Genomic DNA, 21,328 nt, shown 5'->3' on the forward strand with positions numbered 1-21,328 from the left:
GGCTGAGTTAGAAGCCTCATGCAGACACCTAGAGCAAATATATTTAGAGGACGGTCAGGATGAATCAAAACAAAGATGGTTGACTGCCCAGAAGGCGTGGGTGGAACACCTTAATGATAGAGCTAAGTACAGATTACTATACGCTCAGCACTCGCACTATGCGTTTGGAGACAGGCCCGGCAGTTATTTAGCGAGACTGGCTAATGCAGATAAATCCAACAACATCGTATGCCAGATTCTCACACCGCAAGGTATACCCCTTACAAAAACCCCTGAGATAGCTGCTCAATTCCTGGAATATTACAAGCATCTATATAGCTCCAGGTCGACACATGACATACCCACCATAAAAAACTATTTAAACCAGATAGATATGCCCTCTCTATCACCTGCGGAGAGAGATGCCCTCGACTCTCCCTTACGCCTAGATGAGGTGGAAGTGGCGATTAGATCCTTTCCCGGGGGGAAGGCCCCAGGACTAGACGGCCTACCAGTAGAACTATACAAAAAACATATTTCTTTCTACGCCCCTATCCTCCTTGAACTCTTCAACGAGTTGTTCTCCCATGGCTCCCTTCCCAGGTCCATGTCAGAAGCAAATATTATAATTCTGTTAAAGCCAGACAAGGACCCTGGGCGGGTAGACTCGTATAGACCTATATCGTTAATACCCACGGATATTAAAATCTTAGCTAAAATTCTTGCTATTCGCCTTAATACTGTGATTGCCCGTGTAATTCACGGTGACCAAACTGGCTTTATGCCCGGCAAATCAACTACGATAAACTTGCGTAGGCTGTTCACTCATTTACAGGGCTCGCATGGTGACTCCCACTCCTCGGTGGTGGTCTCGCTAGATGCGGCTAAGGCTTTTGACTCGGTGGAGTGGGAGTTCCTGTGGCAGACTCTGTCTAAGGTGGGAATAGGCCATGGCTTCATAAAGTGGGTCAAGCTCCTATATGCCTCCCCACAAGCCAGGATAACGGTGAATGGTTTGGTATCCTCCCCATTCCATCTGGAGAGGGGCACTCGGCAGGGATGCCCCCTGTCGCCTGCCCTCTTCGCCATAGCAATAGAACCCCTGGCTTGTCTTATCCGTAGCTCCCCCGTTGTAGGAGGGTTCAGGGTTGGACACTTGGAAGAAAAGATAGCTCTGTACGCGGATGATATCCTACTGTTTATCTCAAATTATATTACCTCCATGCCCCCGCTTCTTGATATCATCGACACGTTCGGGTCCTACTCTGGACTTAAAATTAACTGGGACAAATCCTGCATCCTCCCCTACCGAGGTGACATTCCCGACCCACCAGCCCTGCAGCTCCCTCTGCGTTGGGTGAGCTCCTTTAAGTACCTGGGTATCCACATTTCCAATGACCCGGCCAGGTACCATGTACTTAACATTCAGCCACAAATAGCTTACTTAAAGACTAGGGTACAAGTATGGGGTAAACTTCCCTTGACAGTAACGGGCAGGATTAGCCTGATTAAAATGACGGCTCAACCCAAAATTCTTTACGCTCTGCAACATGCCCCGATATATATTCCCCTCCATGTTTTTAGAAAGATAGACGGTATACTCTCATCTTTAGTATGGGCTGGCAGGAGGGCCCGCATTAAGCTACACACTCTCACGCGTACACGAGATGAGGGGGGAATGGCGGTGCCCTCTTTCAGATTGTATTATCTTGCGTCACAGTTAGCACACCTTCTGGACTGGATCGGCGAAGATGCCGCTTCCAAACTTCCCTCTGCGCTCATCGGCCTGTGGCTGCCGGGTCTGTCTCCACTGCAGTTACTATTGAGCGATAACGTCAGGTTAATAGATATGCCGCTGGTTAAACAGGCCATCTTGGTGTGGCGGCAGTCCAGCCGTCTTCTGTTCGCGACTGGGTTAGACCCGGATATGCCCTTGGATGGCTCTAGAGTCCTTCCCGAGCTGGCTGGACTTCAGATACGGGAGTTCTGGAATACGTGGAGTATTACTTCGCTGGGCCAGGTGTATTTGGAAGGTGTGTTTAGGTCATTCCAGCAACTTAGGGATGATTATAATATACCCAATGTACATTTTTTCCGCTATCTCCAACTCAGACACGCTTGCCAGACACAATTCCCTGGAGACCCACCGAGGTTCACTTATTCACCTGTCAAGATACTGCTGACATCGGGGGGCTCATCCAGGGCGATTTCCTGATTCTATGCGGCATTATCAGCCGCACAGCATAACCATAATCTGCCACACCTTAAGACGAACTGGGAGCTAGATCTGGGTCCTGTTACGGACGAGGACTGGGAGACCGCCCTGGGTAGCCCACGTTCCGCCACTGCTTCTCCTAGATTTCAACAAATCCAGCTTTATATATTACATAGAGTCTACCTCACCCCAGTGAGATTACTTAAGATGGGAGGAAGGGGAGACTCTAACTGCCCCAAATGCAACTCCCCCGAGGGCACATTCTGGCACCTATTGTGGAGTTGCACGGTAATGTCAGCTTTCTGGCAAGAGGTCATATCAGCATGTGTCACTACTGGTATTCCCCGCAGTATCTTCAATCCACAATTCTGCATACTATCAGTATTGGAAGTGGACTGCCTAGATAAATACTTGCTGAAATATGCTATAAACCTCTGTACGCTGGCAAAGGTGTGTGTGGCCAGGAAATGGATGGCTTCGGAGGGGCCCACGCTGAGAGAGTGGATCTGTCTAGCTAACACTGTAGTCAGACATGAGAAGTTTGTATATCTGTCCAGGGGGGCCGAGAAGACATATCTCAAAATTTGGAACAATTGGATCAACTCACAATTTTATGCACAATGCGACTGAGACCCCCACACATATATGTATGGTATTACTGGTATAGTGCAGGACACCTGTGGAGCTGGGAGAGACATGACGTCTGCGGTCTCAGCATCCCCATAGACAATGGAATGATTGTAGTGACAGACGCAGTGCAACCGGTGTATCTGGGTAATCTTTATTAACATACACAATATTGAGATCGCAACACCTTTTACTCAGAATGTATTGATTCATATAGTGTCCGCATATATCATACTATCTGTATTTGTAACATGTAAACTTGCTTAGTATGTAGCCACAGATAACGTGTAACTCTTACGTTATTTTCCATCTTTGTTTTTTATTTTTACTGTCTGTTTGTAATGTGTAAAAAACAAAAAACTTTCAATAAAAATCATTGAATTAAAAAAAAAAGAATTAAATGCCAGTAAAAATTTACTTTTAATTATTTGTTCTAAAAACTTGCGAAATATAAAAATAAACACATAATTGACAAACAAAGTGAAGATAAGTGCGTGTTTAAAAACAGCACGTGTGGGGGCTAATTGTGTGCTCTCTACGTCTCTTTTTATGAATGTGTACAGTGTTGCGTCTATCATAAGTAGTATCAGATTCAAGTGTGGGACAACTTCCTCTTGTTACACTTGTGGCGATTAATTATAGATGGACCGCTAGCACTTGTAGGAGTCTGTGTCCTCAGTTGCCAATTTAATCACAGTGTCGACATTCGTGTGTCGATAGCATGTAATTGATTTTTTACTGTCTCCTAATCTTTGACTGTTGATGAGTATAATAGGTATAATTCCTGATTAATCAACAGTTGGATGGGCAACGTTTGCCTTAATGATGTTTGTTACACTGGGCAAGAACCTATAGGTACATAGGACAATGCACGCTGACTGATTCACTGTAGTCAGACCTCGAGGTAATTGATCTGTGAGACAGATTGTCAGTGTATATCACAGTTAGTATCAGTTACAAGTGTGGAACAAATTTTTCTTATTACACTTGTTACAATTATTTGTAAATGAGCTGCTTGCATTTATAAGAGTCTGTATATTTAATTCACGAATGAGTCTATCGGGGTGTCGACACTTATATGTCGATAGCATGTAACTTATGTAAGCTGCCTCTATATGTTACTCTTATTCCTCAACTGTTGTTGAACATGTCAGGTATAATTCTTGTTTGGTTAACAGTTGGATGGGCAATTTTGTTGCTCCCCCTAATAATGCTCGTAACACTGGGCAAGAATCTGTTTAATACATAAGTCAATACACCGACCGATTGGGTTTAAAACAGATGCAGTATGAGACCTGCAGCTCTTTAATGCAACAGCGATACTATAATAAAATCTCGAGGTAGTTAGTCTATAAGATCTGTAGTCAGTGTGTATCACACTATACTCTGACTGATGGGTGTACAGTGAGTCACGGCGCTGGTCTATACAGAGATGTGCCAGCTATTGTGTCCGGTAATATCACAGCACTTTAGTCTTGCTGTTATGTAGTTTCAGCCCTAATTCTGTGTATGGGCTGTTATGTACTGTGTTTGTTAATTGCCAAATCAAACATTCCTACACGAGTGTTGACACTTTTATATCGATAATGAGTTCTAAGAGCTGCATCTAATAGTTACTATCATTAGTCAGTTTGTACATGATATTTGTAACCTAGAGCAGAAACATTTGTCAGTACCCAGGAACTATGCGTTGACTGCTTTGATTTGACACACATAAACGGTATGTATTACTTCAATGATAATACAGTTAAGCTGGGTACACATATGTACAATTTCATTTTTCTTGCGACCGTTCGATCGACCGAATACACGTTCGGCCGTCCAAAACATACGACCGATCTGCGCGTACACATATGTACAATTTTACTTGCGACGTCCGATGTACTCCCGTCCAAACAATCGCAAGAAAAAGATTGTACCACCGTACACACTCTCCCCTGGCTATTCGCACAATAAAAATGTACACAACATTATCATAATGGGCTGGATTAAAGAGCATACCAAAACGAGGCGTGATCACAGAACAAAGAATCGTTCGTGTAGTACAGTGAATAGAGCCGTGACTATTCAGATCCATTGCTAGCTGTACAGGATATACGTACGTACGTTCGTCTATCGGTGCATTTGGGCCTTTTTAATTATGAGCTTGAGGAGAAGGAAGGCTCGTGCGTGCATTTTGGCTGCTATGGCCATTAGATTGCAGGCTATTAAAAAAAGAAAAAGGACCAAGAATCGGAGCTGCTGGACCAGAGACTGGCTTCTGAGGAGAGACACCTTCTCCCACATGCCATTGCTACAGGAGATACGGGAGAACAATCCTGATGACTTCAGGAATTATCTCCGTATGGATGACGCTACCTTCATGGAGCTGCTGACACTGGTTACCCCTTTAATAGAGAGAGAGGACACCTATTTCAGGAGGCCTATTTCTGCAGAGCAGAGACTGGTGGCAACGCTGCGTTACCTGGCAACAGGCAGGACCCTTGCCGACCTGAGATTCACCACCGCAATATCATCTCAAGCGCTGGGGCTGATAATACCAGACACCTGTGATACGGGGGGAGAAGACTTCCTGTTGTTTACATGCTGCGCTGATGGAGGGATGACGCAGCTAGTCAACACCCACATGGGCGTGCTGCTTTTGTGAGGAATGATCGCAGGAACGGGCTGCATATCGATCGAACGTGCGTACACTTGTCACTTTTCTTTCGATATGGAGCCGTCCTGTCGGAAGAATATTAAGCAGCAAAGAACCTGCGACCGACCGACCGTGGACGGCCAAGAGCGTTTTTGGCCGTTTATCGATCGCAACGAAGGGATCGGGACTGCGTACACATATATACAATCGAACGGCCGTTCGTCCGCAGATTGGAAGAACGGCCCGACGATTGTACATATGTGTACCCAGCTTTAGACTCGCTAGTCCTGAAGGTAACTGATCTGTGGGATCGATAATCAGTGTTTATTCCATTGCATTTATCGTTGGCACATACACTGAAGTGTAGGTAATGTGTCACAGCGCAGGCACGTATACAGTGTGCCAGATGCTGTGTTTTAGCAATTCCCAGGCACAGTCCTATTCCAGTGCACAGGAACTCATACGCTGACTGTTTTGCTTTAACACAAATGCAGTGTCAAGCCTGCGGCTTGTTGTATATATTACTATAATGATACAGTCAAACGAACTAGTCCTATGGATAACTGGTCTATAGGCTCAATTGTCAGTGTCCGTTACAATACACTTTGCCTGAGGCATACGTTGGTGTATACGTAATGGATCACAGCACTAGCATACATAAAAGTGTGCCAGATGCTGCGTTTGGCAATTGATCACAGTCCTGTAGTACAGTGCTAGTATACAATTACAGCCCTGAAAAGGGCTAGAGATTATAGACGCTGAATACACCTATATTGAATAAATCAGAGACAATGCACACATTAGCCCCCCACACGGCCGTGCTGCCGGCGCGCGTTTCGCTCCCCGCTTTTTCAAGGCAAGCCGCTCTGCTGCCTCAGTGGGATTTAAATAGAAAGTTAGAATTTTCTCCTCCAATGATGTTAATTGGTTTGCGGGAGTTACCTCCCCTAGGTTGCCAGTGTGCGTGTGCTCTAATTTCATAAGCTGGATACACACTGGGAGATCTGGTGATCGTCCCTCCTTTTGAATTAATTTGGGTATTCTTGTTGCAAGTGTTGATTTCAGAGCGAAGAATACTGATATGGTGTAGAGGGATTATGATTCCAGGACCCCGCTATCTTCAGAAACAAGTAGTGATAATCGCCGTTATGTAGCATGGCAAGTGTCAATTTTGATTAGGAGTGTGAGAAATATAAGCGATTTCTGACACTTTATTTAAATCCATCTGAAAGTATTCTAATGGTGTTTTAATGATTTGTAATACCTTGACGCATGTTTATGTATATGCGTGTTCCTTAGCCTGATTGATACATACTAGAAAGACACCCAGATTGACAGGCCATGGATACCAAGCTATGAGATAAGAGAGTGAGAGTAATTTTTCAATAATATTAGACTTTGTGTCCATACATGCGATCTACGGCTTAGTAATGTATCATTGCCTGTGGTTCGCAACACTTGAATACTGGTGTGCAGTATCCAGCACATTGTACCATCTGTCGGTCCATGGTTGATATGAAAGAGAAATTTTTATGGATGGGGAATACAAATAATGCCTAATACATCGCGCACAATACCAGCATAGTACATCTCTTATTCTTTATTCCAATTTTTGTATTAGGCATTATTTGTATTCCCCATCCATAAAAATTTCTCTTTCATATCAACCATGGACCGACAGATGGTACAATGTGCTGGATACTGCACACCAGTATTCAAGTGTTGCGAACCACAGGCAATGCTGTCACTAGTGAGGCGGCAAAGCGATGTCTAATTTGTCCGCCTGTATAAAGGTACCCATACACGGTCCGTCTCGCTTCGCATGCCTTGTGCATGCATTGTGCATGCAATGCGATGCGATACGATGTAAAGCTAGTACAAAAAGTATGTGCAGCACATACTTTTTGTACTGTACGATGGGAAGCGCGGGAGTGCGCATCTCATAGTCTATGGGCACCTTAACAGTCACATTGGCTATGTTTCCTATAATGCAGCCGGCAGTTTATTAGTTAGCCGGGCGAGTGGTCTCTGTTATAGTCAGCGAAATGCCTTGTGTACCGGCTGGTATACAGCGTATCTGATAGCAGCTATCGCTTTCCTGTTTTACTCGCAGGTAACTTTAGGGATTACAGGCTGCAGTCTATTATTACAGATATCTATTATTAAGACACATCATATACAAAACATTTTTTCAATTGCAACACACACAGCGCCGTTGCCGAGGCGCGTTTCACATATTTTTTCCTGTCTGCTCTTAACAACAGTTACAAAATTAACATACCAATCCTTTTGAACAAATTGACATTTAGTATAAGGCTATCACTGTATAGCACAAATACATTAGGTTTTGGTTTAACATTGTATCAAGATATAATAAGACCACCATAATAGAAATAATGGAGAAATGAAATGACACACACAGCCAGAACAATAATTTAATACTCATTTTATTAATTTTTGAATACCTTGAATAAATTTCACACAAACAATATTCCTTTAAAATAATTATTAATAAAAGGTAAATTTTAAAATTACTCCTCTTTTCTTCATTAAGTGCGCCAACAAAGAGACAATCCTTTTCTTTCTTATTTTTCTGCTTTTATTTAACTATTGGTTTTGCTGTGGAACAAAGAGTCACAGCAAGCCCATTAATGGGCCACATGCTGGGACTTGTGGTGCTCCAAGTCTAAGTATGCATTCCAGGCTTGCTGGGACTCATAGTTCCACAGCAAAATCCAATGGTTTTCTCAATTTTTACACTTTAATCAGCCATGGGGTACCGGGGACCGCACCAGGCTTCAGCCTGGGCAGGTAAGTTCTGGATGAGGGGAAGAACCCTTGTTTGGGGGGTACCCACTCTCCCAGGACCCCTGCCCAGACTGACTGGTCGGTAGGGATGAATGCTTTGGCTGGGGGAACTTGTATAAAAAGTCTCCCCCCGGCTGTGGCATTACCCTGCTGGCTGGTTGGGCCTGGTTCTTAAAATATGGGAGACCCCTATTCAATTTGTCCCCTATATTTTGGGAACCAGACCCGGTCCTGGAGATTGGGGCTGGTTTAAAAAAATCAGTGGAGCCCTACACAAAATTTTCCCTGATTTTTTTAAAACCAGCCCCAGCTCTTTGAGCCTGGTGCTGATTATAGCCGTGTGGCGGGACCCCACGCCGTTAAAAAAAAATATATATATATATTTATTTGGTACTTGTTTCCTAGCACGGCGCCCATCGTATGCCATTGCATACCACTAATTAAGGGATGCAATGGGATGCGATGGGACCCGATTTTCGGGTCCTAAGACCCGCACTGTACAATTTTAATATCGCATCGCATGCCATTACAATGGCATGCGATGCGATTTTTAATTGTACAGGCACCCTGATGGGTGATTACTATGTTAAATGCACCCCCATTGTTAATGCCACCCCCACTATTAACGCCAACCCGAAGCGTGGCGAGCGCAGTGAGCCCGCAAGGGGCGGAGGTATGCCTCCTCCGACCTTTTCATACCCCCACTATCCACGTCTGCTTGGAGTTGATTTTATATAGTGTGGCGAGCGCAGCGAGCCACCGAACCTGAAGCGTGAGGATGCGGAATACATGTGAAGTAATGTACGCCTCCTCGCGGGGCTCGCTGCACTCGCCACGCTTCAGGCTCGGTGGCTCGCTGCGCTCGCCACACTATATAAAGTCAACTCCACGCCGACGTGGATAGTGGGGGTATCAAAAGGTCGGAGGACACGTACCGCCGCCCCTCGCGGGCTCTCTGCGCTCGCTATGGGTTGGCGTTCATAGTGGGGGTGGCGTTAACAATGGGGGTGCATTTAACATAGTAATCACCCATCAGGGTGCCTGTACAATTGCGATCAAAACAATGGCATCAGATAAAAATCGTGGGTGCCATGCTAGGAAACAAGTACCAACCATTTTTCTTTCTTTTTTTACACACTGAAGCCTCCATGGATCTGACTGATCCGTGCAGGCTGCCAATACGAATTTGGATTTTAAAATAGGAATTTGGATTTAAAATACGAATTCAAATCGGCAAAAATATGAACCAGTACGCCATCGGATAATACGAATCAGTCAAATACGAGAGATTAGTAAATTATCCTCCTGAATACAAATGAAAATACGACTACACCAGTCGTATTCATTCATATTCATTCATATTTATTCATATTAAGAATATGAATACAATTTTTCGTATTCTTAAAAAAGTAGCAGGTGTAACCTTGGAGGTGCGATGCAATGCACAGGAACACGCATTGCATCGCACCTCTTGTCATATACATGTAATCTGGGCACTGTACATGCAATTTATTTTCCCAAATTGTTTGTAAATCACCCTATGAAGGGCCTTTATGTTAGGTTCCAGTATTAGCCCCATGACCAGGATGTCTATCTCTTTCAGTGTTGTGCCAGTGACCCGGCTGCTATATACTGTATTTATATCTTATGTACAGTATGTGTTATATGTAAGTTAACCAACGATACTATCCTGTAACTTCTCCTTATACTGCTCCACTCAGTGATAAAATAAAAATATAAAAAATAATATATCTCATTTTGGCCCTTCGGAGCAATATCATTTAAAATATTAGTGTGCGTGGTATGATCAACCAATGATGCGTACTACCATGGGACATTAACAACCCCCATACACCCCACCGTCTGCTGTGCATGCAGCTCATTTTGACATATCATTAAATGACTGCATTTTCAGCTGGGGGACATAGTGACATCACTGAAGGATAACATTAACGATATCCTTCAGTGTGTACAGATGGGTCAGGTCCCATCCTGGCTGGCGGGTCGCCAGAACGTCCGCGCTGGCGACCCGCCAGCAGCCGCACCAGCGAATACACTGAGACGCGCGTGCGTCTCACGCGCACGCGCGTCTCAGTCTCCGTCGCCAGCGCGACGGAAACCCTGTCCGTCTCCGCCTCAGGGAGACGGACAGGGTTAGGGGGGGATGCGGGCAGGCGGCGGGGACCCCGGGTTACCGCCGGCAAGCCGACGGGGACCCGGGGGAACGGATGGAAGCGCTGTCGGAAGGGGACCCGCGCGCCTCTCGTGCGCGCGCGTCCCCTTCTCACCATCGCCATGGCGCTGGCGGGGGATGGCGGCTGGCGACGCCAGCGCCATCCCCTGCCAAGATGGGACCTGCCCCATCTGTATGCACTATATTGTTCAACAGGCAGCATAGTTAACTATATTGGCAGGGCTGCGAATCGCCCAGTGTGTATGCACCTTTACTCTGTCTACAGCAGTGGTTCTGTTCATAGTAACTAAATGGGCCTAAACCATGTGTCCTTAGTTTCCCTCTTTTATTTAGCATTATGTGATATTATTGTTTCATTAGCACATGCAGGAGGTGACTCGCTGACTATACTTACCATTCACTGCTGAATATCATACAGTCCTCTGACATGTTTGGTGGGTGGCATGAGGAATTTGTGTACTGTGCATTGCTTTTACTAGAGCCATGCACCATGATTGCCATGGGTTTCTGTAATAAAGGATTGGCCATCGCCTTAGAGGTGGTGTGATGTTTACGATTGCAATGTTTCTGAGTTGGGCATCGTTAAAGGACAAACTAAAGTAGATGGGCTACATGGTTCTCCTCTGACATTACATTGGATGTTACACAGGATTCTGGCTTTGATACTCTGACTGCCGTCACCCGACATCCCTTCTATAGAGATGGTGGCCGCTTTGTTCCCTATGAAGGAAGGGACTGCATACAGAGATTTTAGACATATGGAGACGGGACACATGGAGGGTGCTGCAATGGCAGACATAGAACGGGGCAATTGGAGAGAGACGGATGTGGTAATAAGAGGGAGACTGAGGGGGAAATGGGTAAAAATTTGCGCAGTTTTTCTCTATCCTATTTTTGTGAAGGATGACACCATTTAGGCCCTTCATTTTATCCCAACTAGGAATCGCTTGGTAATTATTTTGGCTGAAGGCTGTCTTGAAAAAAATCATGGAGACCCAGAGAGTGCCTTCAACTGAAAAAAAGTTAGTGAGACCCTGGTGTAACATATAAGGGGTATTACTGTGTGATGTAATGTGAATAACAGACAAAACTGTGTGGTGTAATGTGAATAACATATAACACTGCGCGTTGTAATTTGCACTGGTACAGTTTGGCCTACGCCCCTTTCCCATGTAGCCATGTCCCTATATTTTTTAAGGTTTTTGATTTGTTTGTTTTTTTAGTTGAAAGTGAAGTGATCCGCACCAGAGCTCCAGCAGGAGTCTGGTCTGCATGACTCCCTTTGTTCCTATTACAATGGCCTGCAGGCTGCAGCAACTAAGGCACTTGGAACAAGGCATGGTAAGTATATCTGCAGCTATTCTCTCCGTTTTTTGCCAGCTCCTTTGCCCTTTCCAGCCTATGTGAAACCCTCTGCATTTTTCTGACTATGGTAGCCCTGCTAACTTTACCTGACCTCTCTGCTCTTTTCCTGCCTATGCCAGTCTCTCTACCCTTTTCCTGCCTATGCCAGCCTCTCTACCCTTTTCCTGCCTATGCCAGCCTCTCTGCCCTTTACCTGCCTATGCCAGCCTCTCTACCCTTTTCCTGTGTATTCCAACCTCCCTGCCCTTTCCCTGCTTATTTCAGCCTCCCTGCCCTTTCCTTGCGTATTCCAGCCTCCCTGCCCTTTTCCCTGCCTTTGCCAACCTCTCTGTCCTCCCTGCCATTTTCCTGCCTATACCAGCCTCCCTGTCCTTTCCCTGCCTTTGCCAACCTCTCTGTCCTCCCTGCCTATGCCAGCTTCCCTGCCCTTTTCCTGCCTATACCAGCCTCGCAGCCCTTTTCCTGCATATGTCAGCCACCCTGCTCTTTTCCTGCCTATACCAGTCTCCCTGTTCATTTCTTACACGTGCCAGTCTTGGATATTTTCATGCATAGGCCTGCTTCTCTGCCATTTTTTGCATATGCCAGTCTTCCTGCCCTTGTCCTGTTGACGACATTATCTCTGCATATCCTTGTCTGTGCCATCCTTTCTGCTGTTCTGTGTGAACCAGCTATTATGATGTTATCCTGTCTACATTTAGCCTCTATGCAAGTCGTCTCCTTTGCCAATCTCCCTGCCCTTCCATTCCTGTGCTCACCTTTCTATTGTTCTATTTTCTATGCCACACTCTGCTGATCCTTGTCTGTGCATGCCATCCTGCTCTTCTCCTGTCTCTTCTCCAACCTTTCTGCCCATCCCTTCTCTGTACTTGCCTCTCTGCCATTCACTGGTCTGTGCCTGCTTCTCTGCTTGCTCCGGGTCTGTGCCCGCCTCTCTGCCCATCCCCTGTCTGTACCTCCCTCTCTGCTTGTCCTCTGTCTGTAATTCCCTCTTTGCTCATCCCATGCCTGTGCCTGCCTCTTTGCCCATCCACTGTCTGTGCCTCCCTCTTTGCTTGTCCCCTGTCTGTACCTCCCTTTCTGCCCATCCCCTGTCTGTGCCTCCCTCTCTGCTCATCCCATGTCTGTGCCTTCCTCTTTGCCGGTCCCCTATCTGTATCTCCCTCTCTGCTCGTCCCTTGTCTGTGCCTGCCTCTCTGTCTTTCACCTGTCTGTACCTCCCTCTCTGCCTGTCCCCTGTCTGTGCCTCCCTCTCTGCCTGTCCCCTGTCTGTACCTCCCTCTCTGTTCGTCACAAGTCTGTGCCGGTCATTCTGATAGTCCCTGTCTGTGCCACCCTCTCTGCTCGTCCCCTGTCTGTACCGCTCTCTCTGCTTATCCCATGTCTGTGCCTTCCTCTTTGCCGGTCCCCTATCTGTATCTCCCTCTCTGCTCATCCTCTGTCTGTGCCTGCCTCTCTGTCTTTCACCTGTCTGTACCTCCCTCTCTGCCCATCCCCTGTCTGTGCCTCCCTCTCTGCCCGTCCCCTGTCTGTACCTCCCTCTCTGTTCGTCACAATTCTGTGCCGGTCATTCTTATAGTCCCTGTCTGTGCCTCCCTCTCTGCTCGTTCCCTGTCTGTACCGCTCTCTCTGCTTATCCCATGTCTGTGCCTGCCTCTCTGCCCATCCCCTGTCTGTGCCTCCCTCTCTGCCCGTCCCCTGTCTGTACCTCCCTCTCTGTTCGTCACAAGTCTGTGCCGGTCATTCTTATAGTCCCTGTCTGTGCCTCCCTCTCTGCTGGTCCCCTATCTGTACCTCCCTTTCTGCTGGTCCCCTATCTGTACCTCCCTTTCTGCTCATCCCCTGTCTGTGCCTCCCTCTCTGCCCGTCCCCTGTCTGTACCTCCCTCTCTGCCCACCCCTTGTCTGTACATCCCTCTCTGCTCATCCTCTATCTGTACCTCCCTCTCTGCAGGTCCCCTTTCTGTACCTGCCTCTCTGCCCACTTCTCCGCCTGTCCCCTGTCTGTGCCAGCCTCTCTGCATGTCCCCTGTCCGTGCCAGCCTCTCTGCATGTCCCCTGTCTGTGCCAGTCGCTCTGCCTGTCCCTTGTCTGTGCCAGCCTATCTGTACTTCCCATCTTTGTCAGCCCCTCTTCCCTTGTCTGGTATTTCCCTGCTTTTCTGTTTTACACCATTACAATATTTGACCCCCAAAACCATTGTCTGCTATTTGCCCCACCACACATTTTTCTTATGTGACCCTCATACTCTTTCTGTTGCCCTGCACCTTCTTCATCCTCACCTTCTTCCCAACTTACCCTTTTCTTTCTCTTATGCTGAAGTCAATGGGAGTCCTGCTAGAAGCAAAGTGGATGAACAGAGCAGCAATCGGTTCCAATGCTACAGTAACTGGACTTGAAGTTGGCAGGTAAGGGTTTGATTCATTAACTTACCCCCCGAGAGTCCGAGTGACTAAGGCCCTTATTCTGGTTCACTCGCAATGGCAAATTCCTTCTCAAATGGACAAAACCATGTGCACTGCAGGTGGGGCAGATGTATCATGTGCAGAGAAAGTTCGATTTGGATGAGTTATTTTGTATCTGTGCAGGGAAAATACTGACTGCTTTATTTTTACACTGCAATATAGATCTCACTTTGAACCCAAATATGATTCTTTCGTTACAAGTTACATCTGCCCCACCTGCAGTGCACATGGTTTTGTCCATTTGAGATGGAATTTGCCTTTGCGAGTGAACCAGAATAAGGGCCTAAGTGTGGCTATATAGGTCCAGATTTGCTGTTTTTTTTTCAGCATGGGCGAGATCGGGCCATGAGATATGCCAATTTGGTTCCCTAATGGTGGTACTGGGCAGGAAAAAGATGTTCATTTAAAAAAAAATACATTTTTAAATTACATTTTTAAAATGCTTTTTTAGGTGGGCTAAGTAAGTTGAACTCCTAAGCAATTGAGGGAAGGAGTAGGGAGGGAGTTTGAGTGCGTATGGGGGGGGGGGGCATCTGGATTGGCTGGAGACCGACGCACTAGTCACTTCCTCCACATCATTAGTCTCAATGCCTTGCCGGTGGTCTCACCCCCTGTCACACCGCACAATTGGCCATTCATAAATTTCAGCTCCAGGCCCATATGGACCATAATCTGGCACTGCTTTGCAGGAGGGCGCCGAACACCCTATCACCGGCTCTGATAATAAGTATATAACACACTATTACCTCATAAAGGAAGCTCATTTTATTATTCTGGTGTATGTTTTATCGATTACACCACGCAAGAAAGTGGTGTAACAGCATCCTCAAGGACGTCCACTTACATAAGACTGGAAAACATACCATAATTCAAAAAATATATTTTTTTTTTACCACACATACACATTGATCAATAATTCAAGGGAGAGATTATTCCAAAGGGACTCTGATAATATACATAACCCAGTAGTGCCTATATTAAAATGTAATGATAAGGACACAATTAAGCAGTAGGCAGAGGCTGGTTTTTAAATCTTTATATCTTGCTATTCGAATTTCTTTTCTATACACTTGATTTTATATTTACATCCTTCACTATTTATTTCCAATATAGGATTTTAAAATTGAAATAACGTGACGTACCCATATTAAAATATTGGGTATTAGATTTAAAGTATTTGAACATTTTGTTTGTTAATAAAGCATTACACTTTAATGTTAATTCAATTTGTGGAAGGAAGAGTGCATCTCATTAAGCCGTGTACACACGGGGCGATTGTTCTAAGTGATTTTGACTTCATCGTCAAAATTGCTTAGAATGTTTTCCTGAATCACCCCATGTGTAGACAGCGGGTGATAGCGATCCGTGGCCCTGCAGTGACGCTAACGCCCGCCGAATAGACACTGCAGGAAAGAATATTCTTGCTACATGCTGCAGTGGCTATTCGGCTGTATGCACTGGCTACTGCTGGAAATGGCCACTGGCTTATCTCTGGCAGTGACTGGGAGATTTTCACTAAGCAAAATCTCAAAATCTGCAAGCTGCAGCCTGTGTGTGCACCCCTTTAGACTGGTTTCTCTGGTGTTCCTGGTATTTGATTGTCTAAGTAATACCATGTTCTCATTTCTGCCCATCAAAATCCCGCATTTTTGCCAGGGCACAGATCGTTTCAACTCACAGACCGCATTTCACACTGCACCTTGGACCCAGGAAATTCCTGGGTCTGCCCCATTCATACTAGTTCCCAGGTCTGCATTGCCAACAAGTGTGAGGAATCTAAGAGCAACTTTTATTGGCTGTTCAAAGAACAGCTTTAAATGGCTGGCTAAGATGATGTCATTTAAAGGGGTCTTTTTTCTCACCACAAAGTCATGGGTGGGGAAAGCACACTGCATTGCTTTAATAATGGCTGACGGTTGAGATAATGCACCTTGGAGTACTGCTTACGAAGTGCTTTAAGTTCATTCACAACCTCTTGCTGGGTTGATGGATGCCACGGGCAGACAGTATTTTTGATATGTTGTAGTACATTGTCAAATTCTTGACAGAGACAGTCTTCTTTATTTCCCGCTCCCCTCTCACAGCCAGAAGCTCCAGCACCTCCTCATCCCTCCTGTGTGCCATCTCCTCTCTGCAGCATTAAATGGACGTCACATGTCACCTGATATCATTCCCCAATCAGCTTGATTTTTTACATCCTGTGTGAAAATACCAGGTCGCACCTGGTTCACACTGGCGGACACCCATGTAATTCCCAGGAATAACCCTACAAAAAACCTGTGTGCAATTCCCAGAGCATTACCCCTGGGAATTTCACTCACACCCATTCACACTAAAGCTGGGTATACACGGATAGATTTGAAGCCCGATGTGGGCGTTCCCGATCGATGGGAACGACCAATCGTTCAAATTGTTCCGTGCATCGTTAACGATGCGCGTACCCATGAATCGTTAACGATGGTCTATGATCTTTCCTGCATGCAGGAAGATCATAGACAAATCTTTTGTCAAGTGTATCCAATCGTTCCGTGTGTACGCATGATGAACGATTTGATACACTCGTTAACGATGTTGGAACGCTTCCGTCATCGTTCCGTGTGTACCCACCTTAAGACACGACACAGGAGGAAAGAGGTGGAAACCTTATAAATAGCAGCCGACTGGAAAAAAACAGATCCGGCCCATATGCAGCCAATACTCTCTCGTATATGGTATACTTATAGAATGGAGTATTTGACTGCAACTATACGCCACTCTCTCAAATCCTTTCGTAAGGTGTGGACACCCTGGTTGACTTTCCAGAACGCCCCCCCTCCATATGATCTAGACTAACGGAAGTCCACCCCCCTCCCCTTAACCTCCCCCCCCCCCTAACTCCCCCCACCCTTTCCCTTCATCCCTTTTCCATGCCTTACTGTGACACCGCCTGGCTTCCTCAGAAGGGGCGGTGTGCCCTGCTGCCACCGGGAGGACTCCCTTTGCCCCTCTCATTTTTGTTTTTCTCTTCTTTTTCCCTTTTTTCTCTCTTCTCTTTCTCCTATCTCTCCTTCTCCCCTTTCTCATCTCCTCTTATAAAAAACAGAAAATTCCTTCTCTCTTCCATTCTTCCTTTTTTCTCTGGAACATGACAATGCGGCAAACTAGTCTCGTATATTGTTTGCATCCTTTTTTTTTTTGTTGTACCTTGTCGTTGAGCTTTCACCTGTTTGTATTCTGACATGTTCCAACCAATAAAGTGTGTTTAAAAAAAAAAAAAAGACACAACATAGGAAATTACCGCTTGCCCTGGCAAAATCCCTGGTTTTTGTGTGTCAGAAATGGGGTATAACAAAACCAGGAGGTAGCACCCCAACTATTTGTGTGATAATATAAATCACACAAGAATGTTTATTGTATATTCATCCACTATCAATAACATGAATGTACTATCCTAGTATGTTTATTGAAACCCTTTTTTTCCCTTTTTTTTAAAAAGTATATGTCTGGGCATACACTATCCGATATGTCTGTCAGACCAGCAGATATTTTATCTGATATCCTGAAACCAGCAAATATTGTGGCCATACACAATGAGATCTTGTAGGTAGTGTATGGTCATATCCTTCCCTGTAAAGGGAACCTTTCTCATGCCTCATGTGGCAGAACAGGAGAAATGAGGGGCAGTCAGCCACGGCAACAAATACTGTTCACTGCTAGATGCATACCTCCCAACATGACTCCTTACAGGAGGCGCACATTAGGCTGCCTATTGAGCCAATGATTTTGTCATTATTGATTATTGATGTGTAAAAGTAATATTTAGTACAGGTGTAAGTAGTGACTGTAACATTTGGTATTCAATTTAAACAATGAAGAGAATTTCAAAGATATTGGGTAAATCTAGCAATAAATCATATTGGTTGTGGCTGGATGGGGTAAATATTTTGAATGAAACTTATCAGCAGATGTGACATTGAGTGTAACCACACACATTTAACCTTTTTTGCTAATGAATACAATCAAATACTTATCTACAAATAATGACACCGACAACAGAAATGCCATTAAAATCAGTCAACCTTTTTATTTTGCAACACTTGGTGGGAGAAAGAAAGAACGGCCAGTTTATCAGCGATACGATGTACACTGATCCAATGTGATGCCTATGGGCCATTCTCAAATAGAATGTACCGAGGCCCCGACTCTCCTCCCAATACACCATAATAGGCCGGCTAGACAACCAGTGTCCCTGACCCCCAGGAGGGTAGGTCATACTAGATCAGTGTATTGGTCAGATACATAAAGTAGCGCATTAGCCACTGGGCTGCCGTTCTTTCCTGCTACAAAGAGGTTGACAAACCCCAATGGCAAAAGAAAAAAAAAGGTTTGAATGGGTTATGGTGGGTGGTGAATCCAGGGTAAAAGGGGCAGTCCCTAACTAGCATAGAATAAAGAAATGCCCACAACTCCACAACTGTTGATTCAAATAACCTGACTAATGCCAAGTGAGGGGAGTGAGACGACTTGGCCTGAGGTAAAAACCTGAAAACCTGAAAAAAAGGCACGGAGAACACGAGCCAATAGTGTCACCGCGTATTCAGGAGAAAACAGGGAAAAATCCCTCAGGACCCTCACCGATAATGGTGACGAGTGGCAAAATGCTCCCAAGTCGTGTCCATTCGTGAATATCAGTAGTTTGCTGCATGTCAGGTAATGAATCAGGCCCAATATGCTAATTTAGTATGTGAGTGTGTCTGCCCTAGGCTGCAGGAGTGTGGGAGGAGTGTAGTAGTAACAAATAACCTTAGTAATGCCTAGGGAGGTGAATGGGACGACTTGGCCCAAGGTAAAAACCTGAAAACCTGAAAAAACCTCACAGAGAACACGAGCCAATAGTGTCACCGTGTATTCAGGAGAAAACAGGGAAAAATCCCTTGGGACCCTCACCACTAACGGTGACGAGTGGCAAAATGCTCCCATGTCGTGTCCATTCATGAACATCAGTAGTTTGCTGCTACAGTGTCAGATTATGAATCAGGCCCAATATGCTAATTTAGTATGTGAGTGTGTCTGCCCTAGACTATATGAGCGTGGGAGGAGTGTAATAGAAATAGCTGAATGCTGATGGGTGAGTGGTGGGGATGTATGTGGAGAAGTGGAGAAAAAATAGAACAGAAAGAGATATGGAAATAGAAAAGAGGAGAGACCAGAAAACAGAGGGAAATGGATTAACAGCTGAGAGGAGAGATATAGGAGGAATTACCACCGTGTACAATTTGAATGGGATATGGTGGGTTGTGAACTCATGATCTTATGATAAAAATAACATGACTAATGCCATGGGGCATGGGGGGGGGGGGTGGGATGGGACGACTTGGCCCAAGGTAAAAACCTGAAAACCTGAAAAAACCTCACAGAGAACACGAGCCAATAGTGTCACCGTGTATTCAGGAGAAAACAGGGAAAAATCCCTTGGGACCCTCACCACTAACGGTGACGAGTGGCAAAATGCTCCCAAGTCGTGTCCATTTGTGAACATCGGTACGTTACTGTATGTGCTGCTACAGTGTCAGATTATGAATCAGGCCCAATATGCTAATTTAGTATGTGAGTGTGTCTGCCCTAGACTATATGAGTGTGGGAGGAGTGTAATAGAAATAGCTGAATGCTGATGGGTGAGTGGTGTGGATGTATGTGGGAGAAGTGGAGAAAGAATAGAACAGGAAGAGATATGGAAATAGAAAAGAGGAGAGACCAGAAAACAGAGGGAAATGGATTAACAGCTGAGAGGAGAAATATAGGAGGAATTACCACCGTGTACAATTTGAATGGGATATGGTGGGTAGTGAACTCATGATCTTATGATAAAAATAACATGACTAATGCCATGGGGCATGGGGGGGGTGGTGGGATGGGACGACTTGGCCCAAGGTAAAAACCTGAAAACCTGAAAAAACATCACAGAGAACACGAGCCAATAGTGTCACCGTGTATTCAGGAGAAAACAGGGAAAAATCCCTTGGGACCCTCACCACTAACGGTGACGAGTGGCAAAATGCTCCCAAGTCGTGTCCATTCGTGAACATCGGTACGTTACTGTATGTGCTGCTACAGTGTCAGATTATGAATCGGGCCCAATAGGCTAATTTACTATGTAAGTATGTCTGCCCTAGGCTTCAGGAGTGTAATAGGAACAGCTGAATTCTGATGGGTGAGTGGTGTGGATGTAAGGAAATAGAAAAAAAAAGAGTGCAAAAAACAGAGGGAAATGAAATAACAGCTGAGAGGAGAGAGAGAGAGGAGGAATTACCACGATGTACGGTGGCATGGATCTTCATGTTCAGGGGATATGAAACAGGACCGGCATCGGAGAGGACTGTCTGCGGCACATGGGACAGCTGGGGTTTGCGTCCGTCCACTCGTAGATGCAGCATGGATGGTATCTGTGGCCGCAGGGCAGAACTGTCACCCGCTCTCCATTTCGGAACTCTGTCAGACAGATGACGCATGATGGTGGTGTCTCTTCATCCTCTGCAATAGTGCAAGATGGGAATCCTGTGATCTCTACAGTCCTGAGCGGCATTTCATCCCAGTCGAGCACAACCTGCAAGGCTTCGGGATTATGTGTGCTGGCATCTACCTCGATTGCCAGTAGGTTCTGCTCGTTGATCTGTAGCAACATTGCTGGATAACGAAGCCCGCTCATCTCTACCATCGTCGCTGACTGGACATGCTGCTCATTGATGTCTACCACCATGGTCGGCAGGGCGTTCCGTTCAAGGATCTCTCTCATCCTGGCATTTATAATCTCCCTGTCGAGCTCCACATCTATGGCAGGAGGATTCTGATGGTTGATGTCTTCCACTATTGCTGGGAGATTCGGCTCATTCTCAGCTGGAGGTTGAGGACCTGGATCTGGGAACAGATCTGCGTTTGGTCCTTCTGGTGGTCTCTCGAGAACAGCAATAGGAGAGCGGCTTCTGTCTCTGTTCTCCCTTTGAGGTCTTTGTACACGAGCACCTCCTGATGGTTCTGCCCGGGCTTGCTGACGATTTCTTT

General features: G+C 45.6%; 1 protein-coding gene across 1 annotated transcript in view; it reads left to right on the top strand.

Moving 5' to 3' along the window:
* LOC146035697 (uncharacterized) overlaps positions 1 to 11,775 on the top strand; it is a 102,693-nt gene extending 90,918 nt beyond the window's left edge. Inside the window, exon 6 of the mRNA XM_083159285.1 lies at positions 11,685 to 11,775. The gene's annotated coding sequence lies outside the window, so the exon portion shown is untranslated. The remainder of the gene's footprint in view (positions 1 to 11,684) is intronic.
* The last annotated feature ends 9,553 nt before the right edge of the window (positions 11,776 to 21,328 follow it).

This window comes from Crinia signifera, chromosome 9 (assembly GCF_055691185.1).
Source record: "Crinia signifera chromosome 9, ASM5569118v1, whole genome shotgun sequence".
NCBI lineage: Eukaryota > Metazoa > Chordata > Amphibia > Anura > Myobatrachidae > Crinia > Crinia signifera.